Source organism: Palaemon carinicauda, chromosome 3 (assembly GCF_036898095.1).
Source record: "Palaemon carinicauda isolate YSFRI2023 chromosome 3, ASM3689809v2, whole genome shotgun sequence".
Lineage (NCBI taxonomy): Eukaryota > Metazoa > Arthropoda > Malacostraca > Decapoda > Palaemonidae > Palaemon > Palaemon carinicauda.
The window spans coordinates 130,062,933-130,089,035 of NC_090727.1; the positions used below are offsets into that span (position 1 = coordinate 130,062,933).

The 26,103-nt window shown below is 39.1% G+C and overlaps 1 long non-coding RNA gene across 3 annotated transcripts in view; it reads left to right on the forward strand.

Moving 5' to 3' along the window:
- LOC137638518 (uncharacterized) overlaps nt 1-26,103 on the forward strand; it is a 73,620-nt gene that overhangs the window by 95 nt on the left and 47,422 nt on the right. For 2 of the 3 annotated variants that reach the window (XR_011044150.1, XR_011044151.1), the window contains exons 2-3: nt 11,230-11,343; nt 24,573-24,803. This is a non-coding gene — a long non-coding RNA (uncharacterized lncRNA). Of the gene's footprint in view, nt 1-11,229; nt 11,344-22,016; nt 22,116-24,572; nt 24,804-26,103 lie in introns of those variants that run through there. The other variant, XR_011044149.1, reaches the window with a different exon arrangement.

Sequence of the window (26,103 nt, forward strand, 5' to 3'; positions counted from 1 at the left end):
TTAATTTTTTGTCAATAATTGCGTAATCAATCTTTTATATTAAACATCGAAATGTTAATATTAGGTTTAGAGTGTCACTACGAATTTTTATTATCGGCTCGATGTCATGGACGAAGTTTTACAATGGGCCAAGGCCCATGCTGATGTTTAGGCTATAGGCTACACTTAATATAGGGAATCCGGCATCCCATTCACGTCTCTTAAGGCATAGATATACACGTTAATATAGATTAGATAAGGTTTTATTGACGTGCATGCAAATACATATATTTGACCCGTCGCTATTATTTGAACTACGAAACCCGGTTTCATTATAGAACAGTACAATATTAGCTAGATCATGAGAACTCGCATTATTGAATAGATCTTTGCAAAACAAGTATTTTGAATCCCATATGCTACTGGCGGAGACCTTTATTAACCATGTTATATATTTAAATTAAAAATCCATTTTGGGGTATCATAGTATGGACCACTTGATCCTCCAGTCTTCTTATAGAATGGTGCAATATTAGGTAGGACATTGGAACTCGCATAATTGAATAGATCTTTGCAAGTACAGTATTTTGAATCCCATATACTAATAGCGGAAACTTATATTAACAAGGTTACAGATTTTAAGTAATAAAACTCTAGTTGGTCTATTTGTCGTAGCATGGGACAGAGCCTTAAGTTTCATTATAGAACGGTGCAATATTAGGTAGGACATTGGGAGTCTCTAAATTGAATAGATCTTTGCAAATACATTATTTTTGAGTCCCATGTACTCGTGGCGGAAACATATATTAACGATTTTACAGATTTTAAGTGAAAATCAACATGGCTGTCTTTGTCAGCATGGGACTGGGCCTTCAGTTTTATTATAGAACGGTGCAATATTAGGTAGGACATTGGAACACACTCGAATTGAGTAATCTTTGCAAATACTGTGTTGAATCCCATATACTAGTGGGGGAACATATTTAGATTACAGAATTTACGTAAAAAACTCAATATTGGTCTTTGTCATAGCATGGGACTGAGCCTCCATTTTCATTATAGAACGGTGCAATATTAGGTAGGACATTATTGTAACTCATTAAATTGAATAGATCTGTAAATAGTATTGAATTCCATATACTAAGGGTGGAAACTTGTACAGTATTAACAAGGTTGCAGATTTTAAGTAAAAAACACTTGTTGGTCTATTTGTCGTAGCATGGGACAGAGGTTGTCATTATAGAACGGTGCAATATTAGGTAGGACATTGGGACTCTCCAAATTGAATAGATCTTTGCAAATACATTATTTTGAGTCCCATGGACTAGTGGCGGAAACATATATTAACGAGGTTACAGATTTTAAGCAAAAATCAACATGTTTGTCTTTGTCAGCATGGGACTGGGCCTTCAGTTTCATTATAGAACGGTGCAATATTAGGTAGGACATTGGAACACACTTGAATTGAATAATCTTTGCAAATACAGTATGTTGAATCCCATATACTAGTGGGGGAAACATATTAATGTGGTTACAGAATTTACGTAAAAAACTCTATATTGGTCTTTGTCATAGCATGGGACTGAGCCTCCATTTTCATTATAGAACGGTGCAATATTAGGTAGGACATTAATGTAACTCATTAAATTGAATAGATCTGTAAATAGTATTGAATTCCATATACTAAGGGTGGGAACTTACATTAACGAGTTTATAGATTTTAAGCTAAAATCACTATCGGTCTGTCGTAATATGGGACTGAGCCTCCAGTTTCATTACAGAACTGGGTAATATTAGGTAGGACACTGGAACTAGCTAAAATGATTACATCTTTGCAAATAGTATTTTTAATGCCATATACTAGAGTTGGAAACATGTATTGACGATGTTACAGATTTTAATTAAAGTCCATTTTGGTCTGTCATAGCATGGGGCCACTTGAGCCTCCATTTTCATTATAGAATGGTGCAATATTAGGTAGGACATTTGAACTTGCATTATTGAATAGATCTTAGGAATAAGTATTTTGAATCCTATATACTAATAGCGGAAAACTATTAACCAAATTAGATTTTAAAAAATTCCATGTTTATCCTTACTCTGAAGTGTCGAATAAAAGTACTGATGGAATAAAAGTACTGGGTCGAAAAAATCTCTATTTAATAAAAGTACTGATGGAATAAAAGTACTGGGTGGAAAAAATCTCAATTTAATAAAAGTACCGGATGGAATATAATTACTGCCGGGAAAAATGCTCTAAATTTAATAAAAGTACTGGATGGAATAGCACAATTTTCCTAGATCAATTTTTCGAGCAAGAGAATACTTTTTTTGTTGAGACATCTTAGTCAGCATCCACGCTAAAATCACCTGACTTGCACAGCGGCAAAACTTCCCGCCAAAACCCTATGATTTCATCAGTGGAAAGCTCGGTGACTTTCCGAAGAGAAATATTTCGTAGCTTAAACAAATGTTCAGAAAATGACCATACAGATAAAAGAAAATTCACCAATTAAAATTGAAACTGCGTAATTAGACAAAAACATTGTGCATTTCGGACCTCGCCTTGTCGGTGTAAAAGTGCACTGAACACATCGCAAGCAAGCACGTGAACGACGCATTTGATACTTTGTACGAGACGCTTCATTATACTTGACAACGTTTACGATACATAAGACAGGGAAAACTGCAAAAAAACAAGTACTTCCGGTTTTCGTCGATTTCTTGAAGGGCGAGTCTACAATAGTATTGCATATTCTTTCGCTTCATTTTTCTAATTCTACGGTAGTTTTACTTGCTGCCCAAAAATTTACGTTAAATTCAGGACGCAGATATGATTTTTTTATTAGTTTTATTTATTTTTTTATTTTATTGCGCTTGCCATGAATAGCGAGTGGCCCTACGATTGTACTCAACGACAAATTCAACTCAGCAGTGTCCAAGGCTAGGCGAGCCCAATATCCCAAAATCCTGAAACCGCCCCCACCCCCCCAAAAAAAAAATAAAATAAAGAAAAAAGCTTTTTATTACTGTAAAAAAAACTTTCACCAGGTAAAATTCACTCGGTAGTATTATTTATTTATCTTGAAAACAGGATATTTAATTTATTTTTGAAAAATATATATTTGCCATCTGTCCTGAATGATGTATCAAATTGTAATTTTTGTTACCACCTAATGATGAAAATATACATTCGTGTGAACAGCATCCCTGGATAAGAGTTAAATTTCATAATTGTCAGGGTCCGAAGACTCTGATCTATCGCACCTAAGCTGCCTCCGATAGCCTTACGCTGTTAGGAGACTTTATTCAAAGTAATTTTATTCTCTGATATAAGGTTTGTTTTGCATACTTGTAAACTCCTAAGGGTTTATCTTACATAGCAGTGTGATTTAACATCGTTTAAATCATGAATCGGCATGAAATAATTGATGTTTGAGAAAACTAACTTCTTTGCTGCACTTGAAATTACCTCGTTAGCTATAAATATGATCCTATCACCTTGCGACATGACATCATTCAATCGATAATGAGTAGTTGTCACTGTTGAAGGGAAAGCACGTCTATTTATAGAAACTGAAATCAGACCCCATGTATCTTAGTGTTCAGAGGGCGACTTCCGCTTGACCTACATGTACGCTACGAGTTGACATCTCGATTGCTACTTCAGCAAAGAGAAAATAAAAAAAATGTACTGTATAATTTCCCACCGGTACGATAGGTAGTATTGAATAAACATACTGGTTGGAAGATTTGTGAAAAATTAATAAGCGTACTGAGTGGAAATGGAGCGTATCGGCGGGAAGAAATTTGAAAAATTAACGTACTGGTGCGTTTGATACTTCAGAGTATTGATACCATGACACTGGCTACATGAGCCTCTTTCCATCCAGTAGTGCAGAGAAACAGGTGGTGCATGTGTTGTGATTTTGTTGTTCGAACAGAATATAGGCCTGGTTTATATTATAAACCTATGCTTTCAATATTAGACGATACAATTTCATGAAATTTTACTAGTTGATAATGAAAGGTTGGAGTAGAATATTGTAATTGCCTGATGATGGAAAATAAGACAAATCAATGTTCAAACAGAGGCTGGAGCTGGAAGATACAACTCGGCCCTTAAGTGTGTTCACCCCTTTGTTTGTATATTTGTGATGATCTACACCGAAATAATAGCTCCTCGGGCTAACGGCTGTAGCGTAATGTTTGCCAGAACATAGGAGCAATGAGTTTAATAGCAAGCAAAGTTAGCTACATCAGAGCAAAAATCAGCAAGTCGTTAGCTTAACTTGAGGTATTTGTTAAATTGTAATACAATGAACACTGCTACGAATGACTCGAAAGAAAATGGGATGGAAAATCATTTTCTATGCTGCCAGAAGTCCTTGCAAACAAAATCTCCAGTGTTTTGAGTTTCATTACTATTGCTAGGTTTCGATTACGGTTACTTTTTTACGATAGTTTTATGACTTGGAAACAAGGCTGTGGAAAGTCCATTTAATTATACATTTAAACTGGTACACTGTATATTTAAAGGTTTGAAGAACATAATAGATGACGATACTTTGCGTAAAGCCTTACTTTTTCAGCTATGGTAGTTGACTCACCATGACTCATAAAGTATGGGTATTTGCCAGAAATATAGTTGTGCCACAAAATACATTTAGAAGTGTTTTTTACAAACTGTTAACAGTACACATCGCACAGTTTAATTTTATTCCTTTTACCAGCAACTACTGTAAGAGCTCTACAAAATCGCCTCCTTACCATTATTTACTAGGCGTGCCAGAACTTGCTTAACCCCATGTAGGAAACCATGCCTTATAGGTCTTGCTCTGACCCATCCCCTCTGATAGCCTTTGGGTTTCCTGCTTTTTTCAACAATTCTTTATAATAGCTCTGCCAGCAAGTTATCAAATTCAAGTAGTTTCACTAAAAAGAAAGTTCAAAGTTTCGTTTGATATATAAATTTGAGCGGCGCTAGCTCTAGAGGTTTAAAAATCAAAATTAAATTTGACCCACCTGAAAAAAAGTTAACTTAATAATTCTCTAAAATTCCTTTTCAGACAGCTCTCGGTTCTTCATTTGTACGTTGAAAACAGTCATTACATACTGTATTCTTCGTAGCAAGACGTCACCCAAACGTCAGTTTTTAACCAATGAGCATTATCCACATTTTACTTGAGGCTAGCATTTTAACAAAACTAGAATCACGTGACGAAGACCCAATCAGGTGACAGTTTTACTAGGAAACTAATACTTTTAAAGATTTTTCACATAATTTCCACCGCTAATTTGTCTTTAAGGTAGGTTTCACATTTACCATATACTTTAATATCAATATCTGGATATTCTCCCATTTCGTCTCAATTGTTAAATAAATTAGATTTTTTGCATTGTTGTGGTAACATCGAAAGGATAAAATACTGCCAAGATCAGTGTTATTAAAAGTGAGTGATACTACAGTATTTGCCCCACTTGCCGACTTGATATTAGCAGAAAAAAAAGCATTTTGTGACTGTAGGCATGTTGTATTGATAAAGTAAAAAAGCTTTTACTTAAACATTTTTAAGGGAACTTGTTTTGAAAAGTCTTCATTTAGATATAGAATCTAATTGTTACTTGTATATAATTATATTGGTGAATTTAGTTATAAACTTGTTGTTGAAAATGAATTGAAGAATCTCTCACAAAACTATAAATGAATGGTGCTCATTCATTCGTGAAATTGTGCATTGGGTACTTAATCGGAAAGGTGTAGCTCTTACGGTCTACGGGCCAACCAAGGGAAAGGCCCGTGCCAACAAGTGTTGGCTTTAATACCCCAAGAAGAAGAAGAGCTCTTACGGGCTGCCAACGCAAGAGCCCGTGTCTTACACAAGGTAAGGCAATCTTAACACACAGGTGCAGCTTGCATTCACCCTCAAGTGAAAGTACACTATTTTAGGCTGTCATATTTAATATAGCTGTGTAAGGTGGGGTCACATGGGACCAAAGCTCCCCCTCTTTCTGTTGGGTAAGGATATGGCCGTTAGGTTAGGTAGTTTTAGGTTAGCTGGTGGCCTTTATTATTGTTAATTCTATATGTGCCATTATTCGTATGTTAAAACAGCTTTAATTCATTCCCCTCCCAAAAACCCCAGTTTCACACTAGGGGTCCCCCAAGATTGGAAAGGTCAACAAATAGGGTATAAATACTGTTCCTTTGCAAAGAGTCAGCTTTAGATAAAGCACTAAGTATTTCATCAGGAAAAAAAAATTATCAATTATTAGTGGCGGAGCTATTGTATAGAATTACAGTATCAACATAATTATAACCAGACTTTAGAACTTGCAAATTATTTTATGAAATCTTCACTTCATATTTTTCTTGTGTTGCTGTTGCTTTTAGAAAGTTATAGATATTTTAATAATTTGTGGTTGTGACATTTTAATAATCTCGAGTGGTTCAGTGCGAGACTTATTTTCTGTTTGTGCGAATTTTTTTATTTATGTAAGAGTTTGAAAATTTGTTCTTGCACATAAGCGTACCTTTGTCCTTAAATAGGGGAGTGCTTTAATCATGGCTGGAGTTCTGCTGTGAGATTTACAATAAGGTGTCGGTAGTAACTGTACTGTTGGATGACAGGGAAGCCCAGTTATCACACTGAGTAAGCTCTTTGTTTCTAGTAACTGGAGAGTACAGAAGTGTTGTCGCAGTCAACTGGCATTTTTTCTCCAATGGTTATTAGTTCATTGTGCAAGGATATTACCATGATGAAAGTTTTTGCAGTTTTTATTAAATTGTAGCTAACTACTTTTGTAACCTATCAATATGCCCATGTTCCTGCTTTGACAGCACTCATGTCAATGTTCCTTGATCCTGTTTCGACAGCATTCCTATCAATATTTCTTGTTCCAGTATGACAGCATTCCTGTGTTTTTTCCTTATGGAGTGGGAAGGAGTGCCAGAGTTGAAATGAAGGGGTGAAATCAGTGTTCCTGTGTCTGGGAGGCGGACTTACCACCTAGTGGGGTGTGCTCTTCTTAGATTTCCTATGATCTTTTAAGCAGTCATCACTGTTGGCCAAAGCCATAAAACTTTGCTTCTTCACTCACTAATGGTCAAGATGGGCTCTGCCCTTCTCTTTCCTTATATGGACAGTCCCAAAACACTAATCAATAAGAGTTGCATTTTAAACACTTGCCGTTTTTCTTCCCGTGGGAGAGAATGCTGCCTCGGGTAACCGTGCGACTCCCTTCACATGAGGCAAAGAGTAAGATGGTCACAAAAGACAACCTGAGAGCGCTTCTTTCTAGTCTTACACTGAAACTGTAGTTTTTTGCCCTTTTGAGAAAATTTCTACATGGATAGTTAGGGGTTGCGTTCATGTTGTGCCAACCATCTCTCCATTGGATTGAGTTACTTGGTAGTGTTAATTTTGCGTGCTCATTGAGCACATGTTCTGCTTACCTGTTCACCACGAAGAATGAGACTTGAAGAAACCATTGCATGTTGCAGGCAGTCATTTGTATGTAGAATTTTTCCAAGTTTCTTTATTCTCGTGTGTGAGCCGTGCCACAGAGCGCATCCAATTTTCAGATGAACACCACGTGCAGTTTATTTTTGCGATTGGGCCTCGCAGACCTCACTTAGCGTTTGGAAGATAAGTCTGCATTTATGTTTCTGTAGAAGAGCTAGCTCTTGTTGATCCTGAGGCTTGCAAGAGAGCCCCAGAACACCCCCGTTCTTCTAAGGAGGACCTATTAGTTGTCATGCCAATTAGCTAGCTACCATGTGGTTTTATCCTGTTAGCGCGCACTAACTACGCACGCATCCATGCGCAATCCCGTGCTCGGGCACATTCATACAGTTGTCCTTGCCCTCATTCATGCTTTTTCATCACAACACAATGGAAGAGGAATTTATGACCATTCTCTACGCAATCTGGTCGCTTTACGCTTGTTCTCCGTGATACTTCTCATAGACTGTCTTCCTACTCGGATGTGACAACTTTCCCATGACTTAAGGATCTTCTATCTCTGGTGTGCTTGAAAGGTCTATGTAACCCCCCCCCCCCTTATATCAATAGTAGTACCTGGGATTGCCCCTTCTATCCTGGTCTGGTTCCCCTTTGAAGGCCATTTCAACCTCTCCTTTGATTATCTCTGGCTGCTATCCACTTCAAGAAGAAGAGAGCGCTTTTCCTATGGCCAAAGTTAATGCAGGGAACAGTTGCTAGATCCAGTAAGGAACTACTGTAGTTATACATCATCCTATTAAGAATTCTCTCGAAGTGGATGCTCTTTCTTGAGGCATGGTTGCTGTAAAGTCCTTTCATTCTGTGGAAGATTAATTTTCACAGTTGACACGTTCTTACACACCTTTGGTGCTTACATTGGTGTAAGAACCTATCCATAAGGGGATTTTTACACCCGTAGCGCATCACACATGGTATGCCACGTTGCATGCAAGTTTGAAACAATCCTCTAGATATACTGTACAGCATATTTAAGTTTTCACACGACTGGTGACACAGCCAGTATGGCACGTGATGTGATACCACCTCTGTGAAAGGTTTCTTATATGGTTTGAATAGGTTCTCGTTACCATGCAAGTTGCCTAAACCTTTGGTTACTATATTGTTTGTGTGCGTGCTTTCATGGAAAAGTGGACTCGAATGTTCATCAGCGCCCCTAGACTGCAGTAGTGGTTTTGTAGTTTTTCTTTAACTTATTTAGTAGTATTCTCCTGGGTGCCCAAACACGATTATACGCTTGCTTGCTTGTTTGTGTTTGCACACCCTCTTAAAATGTTCACAGCGAACCTTGACGTTAGGCTCTCCAGGAGAGGTATAAGCTTTAATTGAAAAGTGCTCCCATGCCAAGATCCTTTAAAGAGAAGACATAATTTCTCTTGACCATACATGATAGCTGATAGCACTCACTCGGTTTCTAGCCTTCCCTGGAAAAGACTCAAGTGCTTGGACTCTGTTGTTCCCCTAGGCATAAGGTTTTACATTTTTATAAAGAAACCCCCCCCCCATTTGGGAGCGATCTCCCATTCACGATAAATTTTACCGGACTTGCGCAGGTCCTGGTCCTGAGAAGGTAGCCCAAGGACAAGACTGTCCACACAGGTCCTCATGGAGCAAATGCACGAGCCCCGCAGCATTATAAGTCATCGACCAGTCACCCAAGGCTCGCATGGGCATCTCTAAGGCTGCTTAGGAAGAGCTCCTTGCTTGTAGCTGGCTTGTTATTGGAAAATATACCAGGTGCTATCAGAACTAAGAAGGAAATGTAACCTTGACCTATCTTGGTTTTCACCCACTTACTGGTTTACTAATTATTCAGTCTGGATGATTTAGATTCCAGGTTACATGAGGGTGCGTGCCCATGCCAAAATCCGGGTGGTACCTAGTTTTGATGATGGTCCTCTTGTACATACTCTTAAAACTACTATTTTTCTGCTTGTGCCATTGTAAAAGTAGCATTTTGCTAGGATGATACTGCAATGAAGTGCGGTCCTAAGTTTCCTTTACCAAGGAAGCTCCACTCTGCTGTAAATGCCACGCAGCCTTTAGCTTGACTGCAGAATTGGAGAGCTTTGAGCTTTCCCCCTTAGAGGATCTCCCAGGGCTGAGGAGTAGCTTCAAGCTGTTTTCATGCTCCAGGAATTAAGGAACTTTAAGGATGTTACTCGAGTGTTTGTGTCAATCGGACATTTCAGTACCTTGCCCTCACATCTAATATGATTTGACCCCTAGACGACTACTGAGCTTCAGCCTAGGCATCGCTGTGAGTGTACTGCATGACACGATTTGTTTCACAAGTCATTCTCAACCAAGGAATGTCTTCTTTTCTTGTCTGGAGTTTGTCAAAGAGCCAACTTCTAGCCTGGCACAGCTCCAAATCTTGTTCTGGCAGAATGCAGACACACACTATCCTACCAGGACACGGTGATGCTTCTTGATCTCTGGTCACTGTCCTGAGCATTAGAGACTTTGCCATTCAGGAAGATATGGAAGAACATCGCTGCTTCCAACTTTGCTCCTTTAGCAGTGCTGATCGAGTGAGGTTCTGGAAGTACCGTTCCGGTTCAAGCGCATTGTCGAGGATATTGGCTCTACCCATACCTTCAGGAGTAACATGTTAATGGCGCTAGTCCTGAAGGTAGTAGGATCCTGATTAGAAGCCTGATACTACACACTACTCTAGCTGCCCACTACTCTTCGGAGTTTCCCACTGGTCCTTTGATAATAACCTTATCCTTTGTCCTGTGGTGGCTACTAAATAGGTGTAGAAAATCTAGCACCCTCATGGCAATAGTACCACCTCTAAGATTACCAAGTCTCCTGGTAATCACTTAGGGTAACACCTGGGACATTTTCATGTTCAGGTTGTTAGGTTAAAGAGTCGCCACTTTCGCTGTTATTTGGAACCAAATTGATTCAACATTCTGGGCTCTTCAGTTTTCTTAATATGCCATTATATATTACTGACCCTTGTGTGATTTAATAGGTAACTTGATATTGTAAAAACACTTCCTGTTAACAGTTGCAGTTATATATACATAGGACGCAGTAGGTCCTAGACAAATTTTTGAATGCACAGCACTATAGCAAAAGACTTTTATTGCCCGTGTTAGCTAACGGATGATTTTTTTAGGTTTTTATAATGTTGCTGGCCTAATTAGTGGGTCTTCCGTACTCGCTGCCAGGGAAAGGGCCTTTGATTGCTGATCATGTGCATCTCGAATCTTGAATTTGGGACTGCCATGACATCACCTTTGCCTTTACTGCGGTAGAGGCAACTCTTTAAAGAGAGGGCCAGTTGGAGTTTTTTTGTGTGCACAATAAACAAGTGTTGAGGTGGTAATTATACTCTACATCATATTGTTCTGACAGTTTATTTTATTTTAATTTCACATTTTAATCTTTCACATTTCACATGCAAGGATTGGTGAAACCCATTTCACTTTGTATTGTCGATTAGTAGAGCTTGTATCTAAATGATGCCCTCACTGAATGCAGGTCAAAAAGTGTCTTGGTTAAACTCTTAATAAACTAAGATTGTGTTTATAGAAGTGTGAAAATTTATATATTCTTTTTCGAGGGATTTATAAATCGGTATTGCTGTACTTGGTCAAGTTGAATATTTTTTAGAACATGGTCATGTAGAATAGTGTTTAGTGCAAAATTGTATTCCAGTTAAGTTGTTCTATCACAGTTTTATGGATTAAGTAACTTTTCTTTACTGTTACAGGAATTTTTATAGGAATTTGGAGACCAACTCGGTAAAACCTGTTTTAAGTTATGTGAAGTTTGCCGATTATCCTGAAGAGAAATGAACCCAAGTAAGGCAAAATCTTCAGTCAAGGTATGTTTCTAAAGAATAGTCGAGAGTACTTGGTAAAAATCATATAGCCACTTAGTTTTTCACATTTTTATTCAATGAAGGGCATAATCTTCATATAAAAATCTAGGAAAAACCTTTTCCTGTACAGGTAGTCGTCGACTTGCAACAGAGATAGGGACCGAGAGTCGATTTTAACGTATGTCGAAATAAAAGTGAAGTTTCCGTAGATTTGTTATGATTCGGCAATTATGTCAATCATATTTTATCAATATTTTCTTACTGTATCATTATTTCATTTTCTTGTCTTATAGGATATCATATGCTCTATTACTGCATTTTTGTATTCTATTTTTCAATTTTGGAAGCATTTTACCCATCAAGAATCACTCCATATTTTGTTCACCTTTTGTGATGATCAGCTGGTCTGAAAGTCCCGCTAGCTACCGTATTAAAAGATGGCTTACATACGAATGGCATATTTTTAATATTTCTAAACTTATTCGAAATATTTTAATGATATTACATCCGTGTCAATATGTTACAGGAAATCGGTTTCTATACAGTTCGTTTTAGCTATTATTTTTAGTTACCATGTGAAATAGTTCTAGTTCTTTCTTTGTGCATGCGCTCGCTCGCTCTCGTAATCGCGTACGGGTAGTTCATTTTTAAATCATCATACATTATTTAATTTTTAGTAAAATATTAAGCCTTCATATTTGATTAGTCATATCAAGAGGTAGCGACACCAAGATGGCCACCCACATACCGGTAAGGGAGCGTCATACTAAGCGGCCGAGACTAAAATAAACAAGCTTATTAAATTAACGTGTCGCTACCTAAATATATCAAAACAGACAATTATGATACTCAACTTGGGAGCGGGGATCTCCAAAACGTCTGACTTCCTCAAAAACGCTAAAACACAGCTATGAAAACAACACGTCTGAACCTTACTGGTGCCAGGAAGGAATGAGGAAGCATGGGAAAGGTTAAGGGTGGGGGTAGGGTAGTCATAGTAGAAGACAGTAGTCTGATGTAGAACGACACCTCGTAGTATCGGGGGATATTGAGGAAGGAGAGGACTAACTGGTGAGGGACCTCTGGTCGTGGTTCTAACACGCCCCAGTTACTATACCGACACTCTATTAAAGTGAGCGAGCTGGGTTTATTCCTGGCATTCCATGCATCTTTTTTCTCTGGTATATTTAGCAGTACAGGTATTTATGCCTTAGAAATTGTGCTATAAGGAGCATTTCGTGGAGCGACACAGGTCGATCCCAGAAATAAATTTTTCCTTCGTCAAAATCCCTTTTTTCAATTTCTTGAGCATATCAATAGTCAACAATTACTGTAGCTGATCTGAAGGTCACGCTGCCGTATTGATATTTTGCGTACGTACAGTATGAATAACACTGATTTGTATAATTTTCTTTACATTTGAAATATCTTCATAATGAATATTACATTACAGCCAATATAGGGTGAATGTTTCCATACAGTTTGTTTATAGACCTTATTATTTCTCTCTCTCTCTCTCTCTCTCTCTCTCTCTCTCTCTCTCTCTCTCTCTCATGGGAATAGTAACGCATAGGAAGGTAATCACTTTATTTGCCACTCGCTTTTTGCCAAAAATATGACCCTAGACTTTTTTTTTTTTTTTCTTGAATTTACGGTAATTTATACTATTCTCATAACTGATACAGACCACTAAAACACTTGTACTGTAGTTACCCAGTGTTTCGATGATGGGAATACTAAGTATTTGCCAGCGTGCTTCGGCCAGAAATATGACGTCAAGACACGTGACGTAAACTCTCTAAAGAATGACTTACAAAATGTAAATACATTTCCTTTTTTCTTGCAAGAAATGAAAGAAAATGCTAAACAAGCAAAGGTACAGTTATTAAATTTTCACAAGGTAAATGGAAATATATTTAAGAAAATATTTGTTCTATTAGTGTACATTCTTCAGATAATTATAGAGATTAAATAAAACTGCCGTTGTCAAATTTATAGTACATAGTACTCATGACAACTGATACAGACCCACAAAATACTGTGTATTGTTACTTGATATTTTGATTATGGGCATACTAATATTAATCATAGCCTATTGGAAGGAAATCACTTGTGTTGACTGGTCGCTTTCCGCTAGTAATGTCGTCACCAGACACATATGAACTCGACAGAATTTAACTCTTCTTCGTGTACTTTTTACTGAATATGAATACTGTACTGTATATTATCAATGAAAACTAATTTACTAAGGTAAATCGGTTTTTTTTTTTACAGGAAAATAGATTATATCCAAGGAAATATTCGTCCTATTAGCGTATTATTTCCAATACTTATGTCATCACCCAGAAAAAAATTTTGCCAAGTCGAATTCATAAGTTGCATAGGTCACAAGTCGAGCACTACCTGTAGGGTGAGTTCTGGACGAACCGTACATATGGATCTACCGTACAAAAGCTCTCAAGACCACATATAATATTTTAACCCTTTTATTACCCCCAGGCTCTTTGGAAATTTCCAACCCTTAACCCCCAAGGGGTTATTTTTTTCCCAGCACATTTTGCAGTATATTTTTTTTAAATTGCTCTAACAGCCTTAACTTTTGTCATAGAGAGGTCAGGTTGGTCTCATTCTCTTGGAAAATGCCTGAATTTTTTCAAAAAATTATCAAAAATATGAAAAAAAAAAATTTTTATAGCATTTTTTTGCAAGGACGTACAGGTACGTCCATGGGGGTAAAGGGATGGGTTTTGTGAAAAAGGGTTAAAAGGGTTAAGCTAGTCAGCATTTAAAGAGTGAAAGAGAAAGCGGAGTTACACAGCTCTGTCCCTTCACTGGAGAACGGGAACCAACAGCGCATGAATGAAGTGTTTTTCAATTTTTCTCATTCCTGATGTAATAATTTGGCAAGCTATGGTTTGTGGTGCTTATGAATATGCTAGGAGTGTGAAGGTTAGGTATTGTTCACCTAAATATGACTGTGATATGACGAGGTTTTAGTGATTTAGTACACCACCTGTGTCGGTAGAGTTTGTTTACATTTCAATGACTGCCTGTGGATGTTCGTACATCTTGGTTTTTAAATGTACGGAATCTCCACATGTAAACAAAAATATATATGCTGCTTGTGTGTTTCTCCTCTTTCATATAACATCAAGTAGGCAGGCTTCAAGCATGATTTTGTATGGTAGGCTGGTCCTACATTATGTATTTCTATTGTATCAGTGCATTAAAGTGTAAAAAAGTTTATTACATAGCCAAAATTAGCTCTTGTCATCCTGTAAACTTTAAAAAGTACTTATTTTTTTGTTCGTTTTAAGCCTTGTAAGCTTTATAAGGCAAAGCAGATAATGTAGCCACATTTTTTTCCTCAACTTTTTGTGTAAAAAGCAAGATGAAAATTAAATCGCATTCTTTATTTCAACATAGTTATCTATTTATGTTGCATGTTTTTTAAAATCAACATTGGGGTCTATTTTAATGGAAAATGGTGGCAAATTACAAATTTAGTTTTTATTTATTTTTTTTTATTTTTAACATGTTTTGTTTGAGGCACCATATTCCTGTACAGATCGTCCATACCTAGTACACTTAAGAGATTTTTTTTTTTTTTTTTGGAACCTTCATTTCACCAACTTATATTGTGATGAAAAAACTGTGATTCAGAAAAAACTGTGCTTCAGAGAGAATATGGCGCAATGATTGTACTTTATAGTGATCACTTCAAATTTAGGTTAATTCACTAAAAAAAATTGTTGTGAATTTTTGAAAAACTATGGTTTGTCCAGAACTCTTCCTACTGGTAAGGTTAGCTGCAGCAAAGACAAATTTATAGATCATAAGTGACTAGAAAATTATTTTCTTTATTGGGCATCAAAATAAAATAGTTCAGTACTTATGCCAGAGTGAGGTCTGAGCAAGGAAGCTTTGGATAATTGATGTCAAATTAATATGTATTCAGCAGCATGGCCTACAGTTTCACAATAAACCTGCTCGACAGTGATTCACAAATTTTTAGAATGAAGGATTAACCCTTTTACCCCCAAAGGACGTACTGGTACGTTTCACAAAAGCCATCCCTTTACCCCCATGGACGTACCGGTACGTCCTTGCAAAAAAAATGCTATAATTTTTTTTTTTTTTTCCATATTTTTTATAATTTTTTGAGAAAATTCAGGCATTTTCCAAGAGAATGAGACCAACCTGACCTCTCTCTGACAAAAATTAAGGCTGTTAGAGCAATTAAAAAGAAATATACTGCAAAATGTGCTGGGGAAAAAAATAACCCCATGGGGTCTAAGGGTTGGAAATTTCCAAATAGCCTGGGGGTAAAAGGGTTAATAGAAGAGCGAACTCTGCTAGGTTTTCCCTGTTAAGCCAATGGTGGCAGTGTCTCTATAGTTATAAAAAATTAATGGTTTACACCATGTCATTTGGCGAGTGTCAACTTTTAAAATTGTAGGACGGGGTAAATTTATATGTTCAAGTATGTATATTTATTGGAGATTTATTTTGCTGTGAATTTTTAATGCCATTAATTTTGAAATTGAAAATGAGTTTTAACTTACTGCATAACTCGGTGTTCAATTTATTATATTCAATCACATGTGATGAGGAACTCAGCCGGTTGAATAGAAATAGAAAAAGATTATTGTTAGAGTACCCGCGAAGGGAAATTTGAGAGACTGGGAATTGACGAGGGATCTCGTGTCTCCAGTAGGTATGAAAGTGTTTTCCAAGGTAACTGTTAATAGAATAGAACCTGTAATAGATAGAATACTTTGAAAGGGCAAGTAGGTTTCAGAAAAGGTAGAGGATGACAAAATTTTTGTTCTTGAACTTGTACGTTAGGGTCCCCAATTATCCGAGAATTTGGTCGCTGTACAGCTTCGCAAAAGTGGAAAATAGCAGGTTTCTAAAAAAAAAAAAAATGGGAAATGGCAACCAACCAACCTGATCGAACCTTTTCATTATCCATTTCCAATACTTTTATTCACAATACACTTTTTTTTTTTCTAATATAAATTTGTTCTTGTGAATAATTGAAACAGGTTTTAAAGTTTTAATATCTTGAAAAAGTTTAAAATCACATCCAGGATAGTTGTAAATACCTCATATTTCCAGTTATAAGACAATGTAAAATTAAGGCAAATCTGAATTTTGGTCTTATTTCTTGAATAAGACTAGTGAATTACAAAACCATCCATGTATAGGCCAGCATTTGCTCTATCATTTGAAATTCAAAATTAACTAAAAGCTATTTTACATGTTTTCCCTAAACACGCCACCTTCAACAGAAACCACTTGTTTTGTTTTGATCACCAACCATAATGAACAAACGCATTTGCATATCGGTCTATAGGTTATCTTTTGTAGTAACAGTATTGAATGTGCCGGTAATTATTTTAGCAGTGTTATTTTATTTACTCTTTCCTTAAAACTTCAAAAAAAAAAAAAAAAAAAAGGCCACATTTGTTAATTTCCTAATTGCTCAGGCTAAAACAATCCAGAAACCATTCGTTGGAAGTTTCATCGCTGATCGTAATGAACACGCTGCATTTACAGATCCAAGTGAAAATTGATACCAAGAGCTTCAGCAAACAAGTTATTACATATATTTCACTTACTGTAGCCATAAAATTCCTTACATTAGTCACGAAACGGGAAAACCATTTTGTTTGCGTTTAATCAACTATGCTCACAGCCGTGAGCTATGTCAATTTTTTTTTTTTTTTTTTTTTTTTTTTTTTTTTTTTTTTTTTTTTTTTTTTGTAGAGAGTAGACATCTTTTCTCCAAAGGCTGCTATGGCTGCTATTGACTTAGTAATCTTTCTTTCTCTTTTCAGGTGTGCTTGTACTTCCTCCGATTGTCTTCCTGTGGACCTGTCCTGGGCGCGGGGGTGCTGCTTGCCGTACTTTTGTCGTGTAGAGGGAATCGCTGCGAGCAGGGTTTTGCCCTGTGAAGTATAGGGAGGGGCAAAGAAAGCACATTCTTCTTGCACCCCCCAAACCTCTAGAATTTCTAAAGTACCTTCTTTGTGCTCTTCCGAGGGGTGATTGAGCAGGAGCGCAAACCGCTCAACTACTTGGCAACCCTTGGGTACTGGGGGACAGTTGCATCCCCTAGAGGAGCAACTTCACCTGCTGGGGAGCCCTTTTCCCTAGCAGATGTGTTGCAGGTGTGGTTGTCCCTAGAGGTTTCTACACGCTCTACAAAGGAAGAGCTTTTTCCACTCTTTCAGCGTGGTGACAGAAAGGATCCTACTCTAGAGCCCTCAACATCCTATGGTTTGGAGGCTTGCGAGGTACATCTATTGCCCTCTTCCTGTACCTTCCAGGTGATCGCTCGCGGTTGCCCCTCCAACGGCGGCCTCCTGACGATGATCCTACTCGCCATCCTGGGACATTGTCATCCGTTAACCCTCAGCCGTATGTTTCTCCCCACAGGAATACTTTGGCTGTAGAGGATGATATTTGAGACAGCGCTCCTTCCACCAGCTGCACGCGGGGAAGAGTTTCTCAGTCGTCTCATCCTTCAGGACACTTCTGATCGTCGTTTGCAGCAATCTGAAGATCATACCGATAGTAGTTCATCACAATCTCGACGCTCTTCTTCCAGGTGGCGTTCTTGCTCTAGAGTTTCACGCTCACAAGACAGATGGTCTCAACGTTCTCCTCGGAGGCGTTACTCTTCTCGAGGTAAAGTCTCGCGATCTCATTCCTCACTATCACGAGCATGAGTCTAGACCTAGGTCTGGATGCTCGCGTTTTAGATAGCTCAGCATCTAGATCATGAGGACTACGCTCACGTTCGTGGGGATGAAGCTCCCGTTCACGAGGGCAACATTCACGCTCTCGAGGACAACGTTCATGTTCGCGGGGACGAAGCTCTCCTTCATGAGGGCAACATTCACGCTCGCGAGGACAACGTTCATGATCGACAGGCCAAGCCTCAAGTTATGGCGCTAGGCACTCGCAACATTTACATCGTTCGCGTTCGAGGGCTAGACTCTCGATTACGATCATGATCTCAAACCTTAGAGTTCACGATAAAGGTCTAGACGTTCCTAGTCTAAAGGAAGAGGTAAGCGTACACGCAGTCCATTAGCACATCGCTCCTCAACCCTTCCTTTTCCTAGACGACCCCGGACCGAACCTGATTCGGAGACAGTCAACATTTTGCAGACAGGCGTCCAGCTAAGAAACCAGTGGCCTTTGCTGCCTGTGCTGCTGTAGCGCAGCATTTGCTCGTGCAGCGTTCTACAATGTGCTCTTCCTTGACATGCAAGCCAACGATTAGTTGCCCTAAGCTTTCTTAGTCCAGTATGGCTCCTAGTGCTAGTGTTACGAGCACTTCTACTCTTGAATTGCGCCCTTTGTCACGTGAAACTTGCGAGCAAATACGTTAACCAATACCTCACCTCCGGCTTTTACCACCTCTAGTGGCAGGCCTATACCCTTTCCAGAAGGATGTAAGGAGCCTCCTAGTATGTATTCTAAAGTGTGTATTAGCCCGGACTGTGCTCTTCACTTGACGAAGGAGGAGCACTTGCTGCCTCAAAATACTCCTACGTCTGCACAGTCGGTTCCTCATAGAAGACTTTTCCTCCCCCTGGATTCTCCAAGGAAATGCAGGGCTTATAAAAGGGTGCTGAGATCCCTGCATGAGTTTATACATTCCTAACAACCCTGCAGAAGTCCTTGGGTGTGGTTCCTACACCGCCACTGCTCCAGTCAGGGCTGCTCCTCAGATTCCCTTGGAGTCGGACTGAAGCTCATTTAGTAAGAGTTCTGACCCTAGGAGTCTTTGGTCGGACCAGGCACGGCGATTTCCCCATCTCGATCTAATGCCGTGGTGCCTCCACCTTTTGATCCTTGTTTGGATAACCTTCCCTTTACTCCTGTGAAGGTGAGGGAGACTATGACTAAGAGACAGGAGACGAGGATGCGAGGCGTAATTCCACTGCATGCTGATCTCTTCCATCCCAGATTGAGAAGGGACATTGGCTCTCCCAGGGAGATTACTGTCCACCCCTTCAACCATCATGAATTTGAGGTTGTGCATCCGGACCAGCATCCAATTTCCTTGCCTCCACTTGAAGAGCCTATGGCTCCTGCAGCTGAGGCTTTGGCTATTAATGTTCAAAACTGTTACGAAGGATAATTTTGTACATTTCATTGCTAATATATTTCCTAACTTCAGTTATCAGTTTAGTTTAGTTTCAACGTGTACCCACATCAGTTATGGAACCACCAGCAAAAGTGAAGAAACTACTAGACTAGTTTTAAACAAGTTATAAAAGTAGTCCAGGAAAAGAATAATTGTGCTGCTGCTAGAGCATTCGGCATGACTGAGAAAATGGTGCGAGATTGAAGTAAGCGAAGATAAATTGAATCAGGATGGATTTTTTAATGAAAAATTTATGTGTTAATGTAAATCTTACTGGACTACCATAATTAACACTACCATTGAAATTACCAGGTTAGAGAAAGGGTAAGATTAAGGTTACCGACAAGTAAACCACAACTGTTCATTTTCTCAACCGTATTCGCGTAGATTAGTTTTTATTTCGTTAGTTTTTCGTAAAAGTTATTTATGAAATGGTGCCTTTAACATACAAGGTAGATATGGTTTGGTTACATTTATCGGTTATAGTACCGAGGCTTACGCTAACCTACCAATACAGTACTTGGAAAGACTGCAGATTTGGTAAGTTTTGTGGTGTGCGAGTCTTTAAACAGCTTCGCATAAACAGAAATTTTCTTTGAAAACTAGGGACCATATAAAAGGGGAATCGCACGATCTAAACACCCTTGGTTTGGGACCCGAGTGTAGCTCAACACCCAAAAGAACTAAATTCACTGCTTGTTTTCATATTTTGTTGATTTGGGGAAGTGTTTTGATAGTATTTTGCACAGTGTATTAAAAAGATCCAGACACTGATACCAGAAATGATTATCATAATGGATCTGCATAGTTCATGGTTGATGGTCAATGACCTCAGATGTCAGGATGCCTGAAAACTTTAAATCAATCAATCATGGTTGATGGTTTTACAGATGCATTTGAAGTAGAGACTGGGGTACTGTACTATAGGGGTGGAATACTGTCCCTTTACTATTTATTAGGGTGATTGAAAATGCTATGAACATTGAATATGCTATGAACAAGGTAACGCAAAGAGTGAATAATGGCATTCAGTGGAAAGGGCCTAGAGATTGTGGTCTTGAATACGCAGATATAGCTAATTGCCTCTGCAATGGCTGAAAGACAGGAAGTGGTTGATAGGTTAGTACTGAAGGGGTGGGGGGGGGGAGAGGTTGGAATGGTGATCAACCAAAGACTGGGGTCATTCAAATTCAGTGGTATTACCCAACTTGAACTTCTTCAAATAATAAGCAACCATCATTATCAGCATTGGATCACTAGTTACAGAATTCAAGGAGAGAATAGGTAGTAAGGTAGAACAAGCAATGGGCATGCTAAAATCAATTGAGATCAAACGGAATCAGTCCACTGCAAAATCAAAATTTACATTCACTTCTAAGATATTAACCTGGGGGCACCAATTGTAATACAGCACTGTAACCACCGATGTAAAATTTCTTGCCGTAGAAGAATTTTGGGAATCAAATGGCAGCTGAATATAACAAATGCAGCAATTCATGAGGTGGTAGAGGTGCCCCTTGTGTATGTTAGATTATCAAGATGGAGATGGATGGAGCATATTTTTAAAAAGGAGGATGGGTTGGTGCAGGTTGTACCTAAATGGAAGCCGGCTGGCAGGAGAGGGGTATGGTACACTGAGAAACATGGCTGATGATAATGTGAAGGGGAGGTTGGATCAGAGTTGGGTTGAGTGTAGGAAAGGGATGTATGGCGCGAGTTCATAAAGGACCTTTGTATCCCATGGGTACTGTAGGATTAAGTAAATATCTCTAACTAATGGTGCCATTCACTTGAAAAGCTGCTCACAGATGTAAACTCAATTATTTAATATATTTTCCCCAGTAAAATTTATGGTTCAATAGCATGAAAAAGAATTTAACTTTAAATAAGTTAAATTTTGTGATGTGAAACTTCGGTGGCCAGTTGATGTGTACATAAATATGTAATGAATTGTTTTTATATAAGCTAACAAACAAGGGTAAGGTAGTAATTAATATATGTATAGATTATTTATCCATTAATATAGTCAGTATTTTTAATTTATTTTGACATTTATGAATAATTTTTGAAAAAAGGTAAGGCATGTTGTTTTACTTGCCTTGTTTATTTGTATACAATAACACCTTAAGGATGGGAACAGTTTATCAAAGTAAAACAAATATTTAAACGATCTTAAGTGGTCTATTCGTATATGGGCATATTTTACATTTTGGTTCTTGAATTCAAAATTTCACCTAGAAGGAAAAAAAGTAATTAACATTAAAACTACCATATACAGTAGGTATCTGGTTCAGACGCTCTCGTCCAGTTAACGGACAAATGATTGCTGACTGACCTGGCTTCCCAGTTTCAGGGAAGGACCGAGGTGGGGCATCGCCAGTTGGTATTATTTCTCCAAGAGTGCAGTGGTAACATGACATCTTATCTATGTTTGCCACTGTTATGAAGTGTTAGTTCTGAGATAGTAACATTAACCTACATTACTGAAATTTGTTTTTTTCTTTTTCAGAACTTTGGTCCCAAATGTTCATCAAGGAATCATAGCAAGAGCTTCAGTCCTCAGTTGTTTGACAGATGTGAGGTACGAGAAACAGACCATAGCAGTGATGATTTATTTAAGAGACTAGCAAAATACATAGCATTTACCTGTGTGGACGGCATTGTAGCAACCTCCTGGGCAGGTGAGTGACCAACCGCGAACAAGTGAGAAGTGCGGGGCATTTGTGTTTTCTAACATTGATATGATTAATATAAAAGCCCACGCCTGACATATGAAGGGCAGATGATTCTGCACCTAAATGCATAAGCGGTATTTACAGGATATTTACAGAGAATTACGTAATGCTGAAAAAAGCGCTACAAATGTTGTATGTTGACCTTACAACCAATCCCTCCCCCCAAGACAATTATTAAAGGGGAACATTTTAATGATTGTATGAAAAGAAATAAATGGGTAAAACATAAATATACACAAGTCTCTTTAGCGAGACTGGAGGTTGCAGGCGGCCCATTTCATGGGGCTTGACGGAGCACACCCTGGGAATGCTAGGCCCGCTGGAGAGGTGGTGGGACCGGTAGATCCCCAGGTTGACTAGTTGTTTGTGACGCATGTCTACCATCAGTCCGTGGTGAGCGAAGAATTCGGCGACCAGGAGGGGCACCTTGACGTCTGCGATCAGGAAAGGCCAGCTGTAATCCCGGGCCATGATGGGTATCTTCAGTGTCCTCGTCCCCTAATAGTTGATGGGGCTGCCATTCGCGGCAACCAGGACTGCCCTATCATCTGATGGGAGGCCGTGGTCGTCCTTTGATGGCGGGAACGCTGACACTGCAGCGCCGGTATCTCCCTGGAACATTTTTTTTCTGAGTTGACATTGAGGATGTGGAAGCCACTGTGATCGTGCCTCGCAAGCTCCACAGTTGCTTGTAGGCGGGGTCGCCCACCTAGTTGTTGCCGTTGTTCCTGCTGTGGGCGCTGCTGTCGTTGCTGTTGGTGTGGTGGGAGTACTTGGGTCTCCCGCTGTCGATCCCTTTGACCCCAACCTTGTCTGGCTCGCCAGGTAATCTTGTCTCCTGTGTGATGGCGTTGACTGAGGTGGTGGCGGTGTATCTGGCAGCCCAGAGTTTGTCGGCCTTCGCAACCAACGATGGTACATCCAGGTCCTTAGCACCCTCCAACGGGGCGCGGATGCCTTGAGGAAGGCGACGGAGGAGTATCTACCTTGACAGGCTTATCTCCTTGGGCCTGAGCTGCCCATCGCTGTCGAGCTCGTTCAGCTGGAGGTGGTCCATCAGTTAGTCCTAGCCTGCTGAGGGGCGGATGTCGTCGAGGGGCATTATCATCAGGTTGAGGGCTCATTGGTCCATCATGGGTACCCGGAGGTCGCAGGCCTCGGTCAGTTTCTTCTTTAGGTCGCTGTACCTCATGGGTCCTGGCCTCGGTTTCAGTCAGGAGGATTTTCTTATGAATGCGTCCAGTGTCGGCATTACCATCACCATGTCAAATTTTCTTATTTCAGTGGTGATGTTTGCTAACCTGAAGTGGGACTCTGCACGGTAAAACCATGCTGTTCATGCTGTTGCTGCGTCTGGTGTGAATGGAGGCAGCTGTAGCTTATGTCCCATCGACATCTGTGTGGCAGTTGTTACTTGTGTGAATATTGCGCCGTGCCCTTCAGTTGCGAGGAGCGAGGTACTGTCGATGTCAGTCTGGCCTCTGACCTTGCCCTGAAACTCGGTCGTGAGTCTTCTGTAGTCCCCTAACGTGGTAGGAATTCCAAGCAGCTGTAGGAATTTCAAGTAGCCGAGTAGCCGCTAATTGCCGTGGCAAAAACTACTTTTGGAAACACCAGAATGCAAAATGACTTGGGCCGTAACGAGTGAGCCAGTGGCGTCGGGGTATGTGGAGTTGCTAGCCCAAACGATTTGTCAAAATCGCCGTCTTGAGCCTATTAAGGGAAACTCCATAGCAAGACTTTGCTAACGCAAAATAACCTGCGACATGATGAGTCTGTTAAAGGCGTTGAAGTGAGTGGAGGTGCCAGTCCAAACGATTTCTTTGGAAATTGCTCTTGTAAGTACGTTGGGAAAACTCCGGGGTCACAAGTTGTTAGGTTCGAGAGACAGACCATAGCAGAGTAATGATTTATTTCTGAGTTGGGCATAGTACATTGAGCTGTGCAGACTGCATTGTAACAACCTGCTGGGCAGGTGACTGAGCGACCGCAAACATGTGAGAAATACATAAAAATGACGGGCTTAATGATTCTGCGCCTAAATGCACAAACAATATTTACAGGGTATTGACAGAATGTACAGTGCTGAAAAGTGCTACAAGCGTTGTAGGAAGTTGTGCTTAAAAAGATATAAAAGATGTATTGAGAAGTGGAAAGTAAGCGTATGTTGCGACCTAGATCAGGAAATCTCCCTCCAACTTTGTTTGCAGTTTAGTTTTGCCTTTCAACTTTTGTACTGTAATACTGTAGGTTTTCTGATAATTTAATTTCATTAGTTCTGTCTTAATTTGTAAGTGTAACTTGTGGTACTAATTTCTGCTATTTTACAGGTAACTGTACATGGGGCTTCTGAAAAGTTTTTCCTGTAACACTTAATGGGTTGAAGATAGCAGTGATGCAGGAAATGTGTTGAAGATGGCAGCGATGCAGGAATAGAAAGATTCTTTGAATAAAAATTTAGGAGGAGAAATGTACATGATGGGTTGAAGATGGCAACAATGCAGGTATAGACTATTTTGGAATAAAATTTTTGAAGAATGAAGAGCATCTTTATAATATAGGTAAATATATCTACAATTTTATTAGAACTTTAATATAGAATTTGTATTTGGTACAGATTGAGAATCCAATTTCAAATTCGAAAATCTGAAAATCTCCGAAATTAGAATGTCTTTTGAGATGGAACCAAAAATTCCAATGCCGGGAACGTTATACAAAGTACAGCTCCTCACTTAACATACTCTTCGACATTATTATATCACTTTGGTGCTAGCAGCTGCCATAGTAACATCTTTGTTTACTATTTATTCTGATAGTCTTAGTGTGCTCAGTTGTTTGAATTTTATTCAAAATGTTGAATAAGCTTAGAGGCGTATTGCCCTTAGTGAAAAGCAAAAGAAGGCTTAATTTGAAACTTTAGGTTTCTATTAGAAAGTGGTGTAAGCACAAAGGGTGCTTACGATAATGGTGTTGACAACTGCTTATGGTTAAAACTAGTTTATATGGACGGTATATTTTTTTTATCTTTGCCAACAAATTTGGAAGGGGGTAATGTTTTACCACCTATTTGTTTTAGTTTGTGAACAGCTTCCTGGCCACAATTTTAATCATAAAGTAATGAGACTTTCAGGGATTTTAAACTTGTGTAAAGAGCTGTAAATGATTGATTCTGGGAAATGGACGAGGGTTTCGAGAAATAAGCTATAGTGGCTGTCTGTACACACTGCTTTTCTAATTAAAATTATGTATGTTACTACTCTAGTTGGAAAAGCAGGGTGTTATAAGCATAAGGTCTACAACAAGTATTGAAATCTTCGTCACATATGCGAGATTAGAGAAGTCCTATACATGCGCTGTGGTAATGAAATCGGACACATTAGTCTGACACGCTTTGTTTGGTGGCTTGGTGAAACCTTTGAATGTCTGCTTTCAATGTATATATTTCTAACAAGTCTGCCCATTTTTTAAATATTTTTTCAACAAGCCAATCGGGCTGGCGGGTAACTGAACTCTCCAAGTGAGAAGTTTAGTTACTGTGGCCTAAAACGAATTTCAAGCCATGATATGGTAGAAAGCAGTCTTTTCTCTGCCATTTCGCAACTTGAACCTATACCAACAGCCAGACATGACAAAGCATCTGAAATGCTTTTCCAAGGCTGCAGAGACTGGTTTAATTTTAAACAGTGTTTTTTATTGAACATCGTGTTCGGTGACTGGTGAGTCGGGCCACCAAGTGATTTCCTTGCGAGGCTTCTTGATGTCATAAAAGATGAAGGGGTACAAACCAGAACAAGTCAGGACTTCAATGAAACTAGTAAGCATATGCAAGCTTTCTACTTGCATATGCAGAACCTAACTGTA